A 13,306-nucleotide genomic window follows, 5' to 3' on the forward strand; every position below is an offset into this window, starting at 1 on the left:
TAAGAATTTTAAACTTCTATCTTTCATCTGTGAGTAAAGGCAAATGCCATTATCTACATACCGAACTCTCTTTAACCTCAGCCAGATCCACTCCTCCCCAAAGCCCAGGTTATCTTAAAAGTCGCATACCACAAAAGGAATTGAAATGGGGTCAAGCTTTGGCTAAATGATCTCAGTTTTTGAAATTATACAAAGCACTTGAGACATCTCAGGAGTCCTTCCATAAAATCCCAGAAGAGGGCTGTCCAATAGCATGTCCTCAATCTTAAGCTTCATCACAATCAGAGTGCTTCTATTTTTATATGTCAGAGTTCTTTTTTGGTGAAAATAATTGTATCATGGCAATTTGTTAACATGTAGATGTTAGAGCATAATAAAAAGTCATGGTACATTCATTTGGTGTTAACAGTTGTCAACTAGGGCTTTGTCTTATTTCTTCAAAATCCTCATTTTTCTTCCCTCCTGTCCCTAACCCTAAGACATATTTCCAAGTAAACTCGAAGTGTACTATTTCACCAATAATTAAAATATATACATATTTGTGGTTAAGTTTATATCTCCTTTAAAAAAAACAAATTGAGACAGTACATCATTCTGTTGCCTAGGCTAGTCTGGCACTTTCTATTTAGTCCAGACTTGCCTTGAACTTATAGTCTCCTTCCTGAATATTGGGAACAGAGCCATGAGATACTGTGCCCAGCTCTAAGTTTACATTTCTAGTACAAGATTTTATGCCAAATGTATCAGTAGTTACATGAAATTAAAATGAACGTTTGCTTTGATTTCTGCAAGGAATCTTGCATTTATCTTCCCTATTTTCATAACAGCTAAGTCTATTTTATGCCATTAATTTTTAGTATTTGCAACAGAAATGTTATTCCATGTGAACTGACAATGACCCTTTTTGTTTGCAATAGAGCTGTGAATCAACTTCTGCTCCAAGGAATTATATGTTACTTTTCTCTCATTTCTAATAATAGTAATTAATCTATTGTAATTCATACGAACACACAAATACACACACAAAAAAGCATGTGATTCTTCATCTTATTTTTCATTATCTCAGCCTAAACAAAACTGGAATTTCAAATTATGAAGAAAAATATACATAAAAGATGTGAAGAAAAGAACTATGAAAATACACACAGAAAAAAAATCATCTAACATGCTATCTGCTAAGGAAACACAAGTCATACCCATTCCATTAGGCATGCTCAAAATTTAAAAACAAATGATTAAAAATCTCACCACTAGTGTTAAGTTCAAATTGAGAGAGAATTTCAGTTGATGTCTTTAGTGCATGAAGAAATTTATAAGATTTCACTAATCTTACTAGGAAAATGAAGCCTGTTGAGATACTATTCCTTCCAGAATTTTCATTTATAGTCATAAATGTTCTAGCATAATATGAAAAAAGAATATTAGTGAGCGTATTTGTTCAGGAATTACTATAACATTAAACAGCATGAAAAATTCCTTTATAATTGTGCAGTCTAGTCTGGGCTAGAATCCAAGGGTTCTGGAATAACCTATTCTCATAGAACTTAAGATCTAGGAAACAGACAACTGCATAAAAAGACACAACATAATGTGAATGTTATTACCACTGAGGAATGACAGAGGCTTTCATAGTATAGAGTAACAGTGAAACCAGAATAACCTGGGACATGAAACTAAAGGTAAGATTCAGTATCTTTCTTGGTGTGATTTTGTTGTATTAAAGGTATTGCTTTGAGAAGAATTGAGAGACTCGGAGAATACAACAAATGCTGGCATAATGTTTGGAGGGCAAAAGATGTTAGCACCTTGAATAAGGGTAATGGTTAGGAGGAAGGTTAGATGAGCAGAAATTGAGGAACTGATTTAGAATTAGTTTCTACTGGGGCTTGGTGATCGACTTGTCTGTCTTGGAAGAAGACATGAAGAACTAATTTGATATCCTAGAATGAGAGATGCTAATATTGTGAGACTGACAAGACAAATGAAGAGTCAAGGATATGCATATCTGGGAGCGATTGACTAGATCATGTTATTTAAAGTAGAAAAATCTACCTTAGATGTGAGCATTAACATTCTACAGTACCAGTCTTTGGATTCCAAACTGAATGATGTGAGCTGAGAACCAGCCAATCATTCTTATATATTAATACCCTTCTCCCAACTCTGTCATCTCTCATCTCTTTTCTTCTGTTACCCCTGTCCTTTTCCTGATCCTGATTGGCCTAGATCCTGATCGTACTTCTAATATGACTAGATGTTTCAAAGTTTTGAAACATTCCCTTAAATACACCATGACATTCCCTTAAATACACCATTCCTTATTCAATATGCTTTTGCCAGGTATTTGGTCAAAGCAATGAAAGAAAGAACTAACACAGAATGAAAAGTGGTTTGTGAACTAGAAAAGTGGGTTGAGCTTTTTGATTTCTAGACATTTTAAAATTGTTTTATTTATTTAATTCTAGTCATTGTCCCCCCCCCCCCGAGTCCCCTCTCCCACAGTTCTTTACCACAATCTTCCTCCAGCTGAGACTCTGAGAGGGTACTCCCTCCCAGGCCTCTCCCCTCCCTGAGGCCTCAGGTCTCTGGAGGATTAAGCACATCTTCCACTGAAGGCAAGCAAGACAACCCTCTGTTATGTGAGGCCTTGAGCTGTAAAAGGTATCCTGATTCCCAGTTGAGATAAGTCGAAGCCCCAGAAACCATAAGGATGGTAGGAAGCTTTCTAATCTCCAGGGAAATCAGGCCCCTCTCACATAGCTACAACCCCCCACAACCCCCTAAAGAGAGGTTTGAGTTGATTAAGACAATGCCCCAAGTCCCTCTTCCACAGGTGAGAATGTGATCACACTTCATATAGGCTCAAGGCAGGACCATACTCCCAAATATGTAAATGAGGTATTCCTAAGTTCTCAGGCCAAGCCATTAGGAAGTACCTGTTGCCAGACTCTGACTCATTCCAAAACTGTATATAAGAAGCCTATCCAGAAGTATTAAAGGTGAGCATAAATTACTCCATTGTCTGAGAGCTTCTGTCATAAGAGCTGTATTACCACCACTTGGGAAGAGATCTACTCTAATGAGATGATTATGTTGTTTTCCTTGAGTTTGGTTATATAGTAAATTATGTTGATCGGTTTTCTTATGTTGAACCATCCCTACAGGCCTCTGATGAAGTCTACTTGATAATGGTGACAGATGATTTTGATGTGCTCTTGGATTCTGTTTGCTAGAATTTTATTCAGTATTCTTGCATCAATATTCATAAGTGAGATTGGTCTAATGTTCTCTTTCTTTGTTGGGTCTTTGTGTATCACAGTAATTGTGGCTTCATAGAATGAATTAGGTACGGTTTCTTTTGTTTCTCTTCTGTGGAATACTTTGAGGAGTGTAGGTATTAGCTCTTCTTAAAAGACCTGGTAGAATTTTGCAGTAAAACCATTTGGCCCTGGGCTTTTTTATTTGGAAGGTTTTTGATAACTATTTCCTTAGGGCTTATGTGACTGTTTACAAAGTTTACTTGATCTTGATTTAACTTTAGTATATGGTATCTGTCTAGAAAGTTATCCATTTCCCATAAGTTTTCTAGTTTTGTAGAGTATGCACATTTGTATTAGATTCTGATGATTTTTGAATTTCCTAGTTTCTATTGCTATGTCTCCCTTTTCATTTCTAGTTTTGTTAATTTGGATACTGTCTCTGTGCTCCTTAGTTTTCTCAAAGAACCAGCTCTTCTTGGTTTGCTTGATTCTTAGTATTGTTCTCTTTGTTTCTAACTGGTTGATTTTAGCCCTGAGATTGACCATTTTCTGCCATCTTTTAAATTTATGTCCATCTATTTTTTTAGGTTAGGAAAGTTTTCTCTATGATCTTGTTGGAGGTGTTTTCTTGTCCTTTGAGCTGAGATTTGTCACCCTCTTCTATTCCTATGATTCTTAAGTTTGAACTTTTCATTGTAACTTGAATTTCCTGGATATTTTGGGTTAGGAACTTTTTATATGTGGCATTTTCTTTGACTGAGGGGTCAATATCATATCTTCTAAGGTATCTTCTAAGGATGAGATTCTTCTCTAGCATTCTATTGGTGATGCTTACATCTGGAGCTCCTGTTCTCTTTCCTATGTTGCCTATTTCTAGGGTTACCTCCCATTGTATTTTATTTATTATTTCTATTTTCATTATTAGTTATTCAACAGTGTACTGTCTGGTTTTATGTCAACCTTAAACAAGCTGGAGTTAATCACAGAGAAAGGAGCCTCAGTTGAGGAAATGCCTCCATGAGATCCAGCTGTAAGGCATTTTCTCAACTAATGATCAAGAAGGAAGGGCCCAGCCCATTGTGGGTGGGGCCATCCCTGGGCTGGTAGACCTGGGTTCTATAAGAAAGCAGGCTGAGCAAGCCAAGGGAAGCAAGTCAGTAAGTGACATCCCTCCATGGCCTCTGCATCAGCTCCTGCCTCCTCACCTTCTTGATTTCCAATCCTGACTTCCTCTGGTGATGAACAGCAATATGGAAGTGTAAGCTGAATAAACCCTTTCCTTCCCAACTTGCTTCTTGGCCATGATATTTTGTGCAGGAATAGAAATCCTGACTAAGACAGCTTTGTTCAATTCATTAAAGTGCTTGATTGTATTTTCCTGTCTTTCTTTAAGGTGTTTATTTGTTTCTTCTTTAAGTGCTTTTACTTGCTTTCTGGTGTTTTTTTAAGGGAGTTCTTTAAATCTTGCTTAAAGGCCTCTATCATCATCATGAGAGTCAGAGAGGATGGGGAAGAGAAGGATCTGGTGTGGAAAGAGATAAGGAAAATGTACAGAGGGTCAGGAAATTGGACAGAGGTGTGTAGCAATGGGGAATGGGGAACTGGGGGTAGCTACCAGAAAGTCCCAGATGTCAGGAAAGCAAGAGAATTCCAAGACCCAGTGGGGATGACATTAGCTGAAATGCCCAATAAAGGGGAGAGAGAACCTGTAGAGACCATATCCAGAGGTTTGGCACAGTCGCTGGCTGAAGGACTGAGCCACCCACCTATCTCCAATATTTTAACCCAGAATTACTCCTATCTAGTCCCTCCTATGCAGGGACTGAAGAAAAGGCCATCCAAAGACTCCCACCCCTGAGGATTCATCACATATGCAGCCACCAAATTCAGGCACTATTGTTGATGCCAAGTACTTGCTGATAGGAGCCTGATATCTTCTGAGAGGCTCTACCAGAGCCTGACCAATAGAGATGGGGATGCTTGCAGCCAACCACTGGACTGAGCACAGGACCACACTGGAGGAATTAGGGAAAAAACTGAAGGATCTGAAGGGGTTTACAACCCCATGGAATGAATAATGTCAACAAACAGATGCCCTGGAGCTCCCAGGGACTAAACAACCAACCAACAAGTACACATGCAGGGACCCATGGCTCCAGCTGCATATGTAGTAGAGGATGGCTTTATCTGGCATCTATAAGAGGGGAGACACTTGGTTCTGTGAAGGCTGGATGCCCCAGTGTAGGGGAATGCTAGGGCAGTGAGGTGGGAATGTGTGGGTGGGGTAGCTCACTCATAGAAGCAGGGGGATGGGAAACCAGGAAAGGGGATAACATTTGAAATGTAAATAAATAAAATATCCAATAAAAATTAAAAAGGAGTACTCCCCATAGACCCGTGAATTTGAATGTTTGAACCATAAGAACTGACACTATTAGGAAGTATGTCATTTCTAGGGTAAGTGTGTCCTTGTTGGAGGAAGTGTGTAACTGTGGGAGCAGGCTTTGAGGTCTCATATGCTAAAGGCACACCCACTGTAGCATTTACTTCTGTTATCTACAGATCAAAGTGTAGAACTATCAGCTACTTCTCCAGAATCATGTCTGTTTGCATACCATGCTTCCCACCATGACAGTAGTGGACTAAATTTCTAAACTGTAAGCCAGCTCCAATTGAATGCTTTTCTTTATAAGAGTTGCTGTGGCCATGCTGTTTCTTCACAGCAATAGAAACCTTAAGACAATGACATTACATAACCTCAAGGCCAAACATACAGATAGTTGTAATTTATCTTTCTAGTTTACTTGCAGGGACAACTAAGAACAAAAACACACTGTACAGTGTTTGATCTCTGGTGAACCACAGCAAGAATTGTCCATTCTCCAGGCTTTATAATCCATTCTCCACAGATTTGTGATTATCATCCTTAACAAATAGAAACTGTGCCCAGCCAATACTACAAGTCAAGTAATTTTATATCCCAGGCTATTACTGCATTCCCAGAATGTCTCACATTATTCATATTTTCTGTAAAATAACCTTGAGTTCCCACCAGGAGACAACTTTATATTAAATGATGTAACTGCACTTTGGGATATAGATCCTATTAGTATATTTCATATTAGTATAATATCCCTAATTTGAAAATCTCATCTGTTAGTTTAAAGCAAAGCTTCACTTTCTGTTCACTTATAACTTACAAAAAGACATGTTGAACAAGTTAGTTATGTCAATACATGTCTGTTAAGCCCATGAGCTGCATTCCAAAAGGACTGAAAGAATTTTTTAAGTGCTCTGCTTACACTGCTGCTCTGTTAGGATCTCTGACCCAATTAAAAACATGCATGGACAGAGATGTAACAGTCTGTGATTTAAATGACAAGTGTATAGAAAGAGGCCACACTGGGTGTTTCAATGTTCTAGGAGTGACCTCGTCCATTTGCCAACAAGTCAGAGTGATCCATCTAAAAGATCTGTCTGGCTTGAAAAAATCCCAAGAATAAGAAAAATAATAAGCACATGGTTTCTCCAGAAGAAGGTGCATTTTTCTGTAGTTGTCTTGCAAGCTTAGGATTAATAACTCTACTCATTCCTATAAATGACCTTAAAACTTGAAGTTGGCAGCCTACAACCTACCAAAGTGACATACGCAGAAAGACAGAACTCTGGCTCTCCTTTTACCATCAAAAGGAAGACCCACTTATTGAGATTGTTGCTTGGTTTCTCTCCCATCTCTAGCTTTCCCCAGACTCTATGTGCTTGGCACTACTTCCCATAACCTACCTCTACTCTAATACCTGCTCTTTGAATACATTGGCTCCTTGGATACCTTAAATATAATTCAAACTCATTCTGTTACTCATACCTGGATCTACCCCTCCACAGAGACTTTAGGCTCTATGAGTTCTCTGTTTAGTCTAAAGTAGAACAGAATGGGCTGTGCCCTGAAGGCACACTATTGTCACTTGTGATTATTTAACTCCACAATGGCTCCAAATCAAAGTTTTCATTTTGCTAATTCTACATATTCATAATAGATGCTCTGGACTGCTCCAAAGTACCTTTTCCCACAGGCTCTCCACCTTTTGGGACATCATCACAGGCTCATAGGAAAGAGGAAAGAAGGGTGACACATTGGAAACTAATTTTTTCCAACACAATATTTTTACTCACTACTTGGGAATCTCACATCATGAATCCCTATCGCATCCACATCCCAGTCCTCCCATGTATACCCCTACACTTGTGACCCACTCACAAGAAAATAACAAAAGAAACAAATTTAAGTTTGCTGCCATATACTCAATGGCACGAGATCAAACTTCCAGTGACCAGCTCCTTAAAGAAAATCGAGTCCTTCCCCACCCCAGCATCCCTGCCAGAAGCTATCAGCTATAAAGAGCCACACTTCAACATCCTTATCACAATTTTTGAATAGTTCTCTTTAATGGCTTCCTGTCTGTCTCTCAATTGGGAAGGGGGGCCCAGAAGCCTTCTATGTTCCTCTTATATGTTATTTATCTGTTTGTTCAATTATTTATTTATTTATTTATTTATTTTATGTGTGTGAATACACTGTAGCTCTCTTCAGATATACCAGATAATGGGCCTAGGACAGGCCTTATTCAGTAAAGACAAGTTACAAGAGCTCCAACACAATCCTCACTGGCCACCCTGCAGCATATGAGACATGACCATTGAGCTTGTAGGCTTTGAGGAGAAGTGCAAAAGTTGTGTGACATAGTGTGTTATGGGAAGAAATGGATGTTCTCTGTAGATAATTGGGGTCTTTCTCATGTTCGTGTTCTCCCAGAGTAGAACTGAGAAAAATCTTACTGAGACACACTGGGTCCTGAGGCGCTGTTGCTTGTGACGTATGCTAAGATAAACCTGTCGATAACACTGTTAAACTCCCTTTCTTTCTACCTTCCCAAGTGGGACTGAGGTATCCTCAACCACAAAGGGGAAGGAAAGGACCTGGGAAGGAAAGGGAGGGGTATAGAGGGGAACATGTTCTGGTATTGGGTGGGAGAAAAGGAATGAAGCCCTGAGGGCCAGCAGAGAGAATGGAAACAGGTTCAATCTCAGGAGGTTGGAAGTATGCACCAGAGACCTGGGGGGTGAGACACTCTCAGGACTCAAAGGGAAGGACCCTAGATGAAATTCCCTACAGTGGGGAGAGGGAACTTGTGGAGCCCACCTCCAGCAGAAAGACAGGGCATCAAGTGAGAAATGGGGTTGCCATCCTACACTTAATATTCTGACCCATAATCATTCCTGTCTGAAAGAACTGCAGGGATGGAAATGAAGAGACACCTGAGAAAAAGAAGGTGCAGCAACAGACCCAAAGTGGGATCCAGCTTAAGAGGAGGCCCCAAGGCCTGACACTATTACTGAGAGCATGGTGTGCTCACAAAAAGGGGCCTATCCTGACTGCCCTCAGACAGACTCAACAAGCAGCTGAAAGAGTCAGATGCAGATATTTGCACCCAACCAATGAACAGAAGCTGCTGACCCCTGTGATTCAATTAAGAAAAAAACTAGAAGAAGCTGAGGAGGAGGGTAACCCTGTAGGAGGACCAGCAGTCTCAATTAACCTGAACCCCTGAGATCTCTCAGACACCAGATCACCATCCAGGCAGCATACACCAGCAGATATGAAGTCCCAAACACATATATAGCAGAGGACTCTCAGGTCTGGGTTCAGTCAGAGAAGATGCACCTAACCCTCAAGAGACTGGAGGCCCCAGGGAGTGGAGAGGTCTGGTGGGGTGGGTGGGATAGGTATAGCCACATGGAGACAGGGGTGCAGGGAAGAGAAATGGAATGTGGAACAGTTGGAGGGTGGACCAGGAGGGGAATAAAATGTGGAGCGCAAAAAGATAATAATTAAAAACACTCTTAAGTCAACAGTAAAAATACGCAGTTTTCACGAATAGAGAGAACATGGAACACAAGGATACAACATAGACTCCTAATCATTAGTTACAAGGGAAATGCAAATTTAACAAAATATTAAAGGACAACAATATCAAATATTGTTAGAAGATCAAAAGTAACTAGAATTTGAAAACATTTGGAACACAAAGTAAGGCAGTTTCAGTAACTGTTGGGCAGTTTTCTAATAAACATTCATGTATTCTCTGAGCCAGAGAATTCACTCTTACATAATTATTTAAAAGAAGTGAACAGTTCATGCTCACAAAACAAATTGTTTGTAATGATCAGAGAGCCATATTCTATTCATCACAGTACAACAGTGGAGAGCATTCATGTATTCTCAAAATGTAAGATTGAATAAAACCGTATAGGTTCATATAATCAATTACTAACCAGACATTAAAAATAAGATGTCCATAGAATCATGGATATTCTCAGTAACTCTATGCTGGTTGAAAGAATATAAGAGTACATATCTATAAACCATTTATATGAAGTACTGAAATGGGAGAATTCACATGGAAAATTAATATAGTAGTTGAAATGACCAGAAAGGAGTACAAGAAAGCTTTCTAAAATTATATAAATGATATTTTATTTTATTTTGATGGATAACACACACAATTCTCCAAATGTATTTGAGACAAGGATCTGTGCTAATTTTGTTTTAGAGGAATAATACCTCTATATAAAAATACATTATGCCATATCACTAATTAAGAATATTGAAAACAACTCAGCTCTGATTTTAGGCCATGACACAGAGTAAGAAACCAGGTCTTGCAGGCCAGCCGGTGTTAATATTTAAAAAAAAATAATCACAATTCACTAAATTTATCTGGTAAGTGAAGACATGACAAGGCTGAGTATTACAAAGGCACAATTCCACACCCAGCCAAAGAGCCTCTCCTTTTCTTTTATCTGTCTCTACAGTGTTATCTCACACTGATTTGTTCAAACCTGTCAGTGTGTCACTGCTGTAATCTCTCAGTGTCAGACATAATTGCCTAGGCCCAGTACTTAGAGCACTGGGGACGCCCATGCAATGCACTGAGCTTATCAATTGCATGGCTGGCTAGAGATGTACCAGGAACTGCTCAATTGGTCCATTATTCCTAATGCTGATAATTATGGTCTCTTTGAAAGTCTCTGCAAACAGTGTCCCTTATGATTCCTTGGAAACCACTATGGGTGACTAAGTGGGAAAAATAAAATAAAAGTCTTCAAATGTTAACATTGAAATATCACCTCTCATACTTTAATGTGCATACAAGTCAGCAACTGTAATTCAGGAACTCTGCCATAGAGCTCAGTGTTCTGTATTCTTAGTAGACTCCCAGGCTATGATAAGTTGCTATTACTGGGAGAATAGTGTGAGTTTTAAGGAATTGGTATTTTTTTTCTTTATGACTATGCGGTCTACAAAAATCACCTTTCTTGGTGTGTAAATGTATAATCCATGTTTGGGCAGTCAACAGTTTCAGTATCAAAACATAAAAGCTGGGGTCCCAGCAGTGAGGAGAAGATCTTCATTGTCAACTTCATCATATTTAGATTCACAGAAGTAGGAGTTACCTCTTTGCATGTTTCCAAAGGTGTTTCTCTAGAGATGGGGGTGGCTCCATACAATGAGCAAGAGTTGTGGACTGAATCAAAGGACAGAAAAGAAAAGTGGCTGAGCACCAGCTCTCATCTCTGTTTCTTTCTTTTCATTTTATGTGTATTTACTAATACACATAAAATACACATAATGCAATTTCTGTTTCATGTATGAAAACAAATCATGTGCATATGATTACAAATCATGTGCATAAAGACGCCCACAGAAGCCAGAAGCAGGTGTCCGATTCACTGGAACTGGACTTGAAGCTATTGAGATGAGAACCCAGTTCTTCTGTAGGAATAGCAATACTTTTACCCACTAAGCCATTTGTCCAGTTCTCATTCCTGCTTTTTTTTTATTCTTTAAAGACTATATACATGCATAAATACGTATAAATACACATAATATATACATAAATATGTGTATGTATGTATAGTGTTTGTCCTTCATATAAGTGTACTAAATGCTGCCTGGTATCCATGATGGTCCAAATAGGGTACCAGGTCCTCTAGAACTGGAGTTACAAACAGGTTTAAGCCACCATGTGGGTTCTTGGCAGCAAACCCTAGCCCCTTACAAGGGTAGACAATACAAACCATATAGCCTTGTCTTTAGCCCCTCACCTTTGTATCTTCATTACAAATTTAGTGTGACCTGCTGCTATGCCTTCCCACTATGCTGAACTGTATCCCCCACAATCCATGAGCCAAAACAAATCCTCCATTCTTTAAGTTGCTTTTGTGAATCATTTAGTCTAAACAAGTAGTGACGTAATTAATGCATCATTTGAGGCTGAGAATCAGCATTTTGGAAAGCCACTCTAGATTTTACTAAGTCCCTATCAGTGTATATCTGCTCTATATCCATCAATTTGCTGATTATCATTGAACAACACAGAAAAGGCAGACTTAGCTATTTATGTAAATTATCAAGCAACAAAAATACTGTCTCCATGCTAAAACTCTATGCCTTCATCTCAATAAAAATGCATTTTAATTGTTGAATGTAAGTAATTTAGAATATTCCTAACCCCAACCATTTTAAGCAGTGAAACTTTGGGGAGAGAAAAATACCATAAAAATGTATAAAAGCATATGAAATAGTGTTATAATCTGATACTAACAGATATTGGGTGATTAATATTTAGAAAAGAATAGAGTGATTTGTGGCTTTGTGGAATGTTTGTATTTTTGAAGGAAGAATGTGTTCATCGTAAATTTGCAGAAAGCATACCAAGTACCTGACAAGTACTCTTAAGATTTGTGTGACAATATAATATCTTGCAGGTGGTAGCAATTTTTTTCATTGCTTTAACCAAAACATGGTAAGAAGTAACTTAAAGAGGGACAGTTTATTTGGGATCACAGTCTGAGAAGATACAGTCAACTACAGTGGGGAAAGAAGGGTGGCTGGAAAATGAGACAACTGATCATTTGCTTTCTGAAGCCAGGAAGCAAAGAAATTGCTTGTGGTCATCCCACTTTTTCCTGTTTATTCAGTTATGGACCCTAGCCCTTGAAATGATATCATTCATATTCAGGGTAGATCTTGTCCCCCCCACTCAGCTAATCTTCTCAGTATATATATATATACTATAATGTTGTTTATAAAGACGTTCACCTTTCTGCTGGTCACATTCATGGAATGTTGAGTTTTATGCACTGGTATTAAGAAAATTTGATTTATTTTGTCCCCAAAAAACTAAATACAATTTACATGCTCACTTTTCAAACAGTAATTATTTCATAGTAACACTAATAAGAAGTTACAGAGATTTTCCCACCTACCCATAAAAAATGATTTTCTTAGAAGAAATGACAGGAGCCCATATGAATGAGTGAAAGAACACACTAGGAGAATTTTTATCATTGGTTGAAAATGTGTTCTAATTCCTATTCTGTTGCCTGTACACATGTATGCTTATTGTATATTTTCATTATCAAAAAGCAAGATGACTAACAAAAAATTTTGTGAATGTACACAATTGGAAATCTATAATAGTAACACCAACATATAACACTTGACTTTTCCCTCTTGATTTCGAGATAGCTTCTATAATCCTAACAAAGCACCATATCACAAGACAGCAGTCCAAACTGATGAGGACTGTTTTTTTCTTACAACTATATTTTAAAAAACAGAGATACATGTACAGATTTTTAAAATAATTTTTGCAAAAAACTATATGAATATATTTTTGTCAGTACTTGAGTTTTTTTTAAAAGGTTTGATAGTATGCATTGAAATCTTACTAGATACAGTGAGCATAAAGTACATGTAAAACAAGATGTAACCTGGAAATAGTCAAAGTTTTCTTGGTGTGTAAGGATTAAACATAATGAATTTTAAATACCAAAAATTGCAACAAGACAATTAGCTCTAGAGTTACTAATGATTTAAGGTCGAGGTGTACCCCACTCTGAAAGGGTGCTATATACTTACTGTGTTTTTTTTTTTTTCTAACAAGGGCTGAGGCTTCCACTTTTTGGCCTTTCTTTTTTTG

Source organism: Micromys minutus (assembly GCF_963924665.1).
Source record: "Micromys minutus genome assembly, chromosome: X".
Lineage (NCBI taxonomy): Eukaryota > Metazoa > Chordata > Mammalia > Rodentia > Muridae > Micromys > Micromys minutus.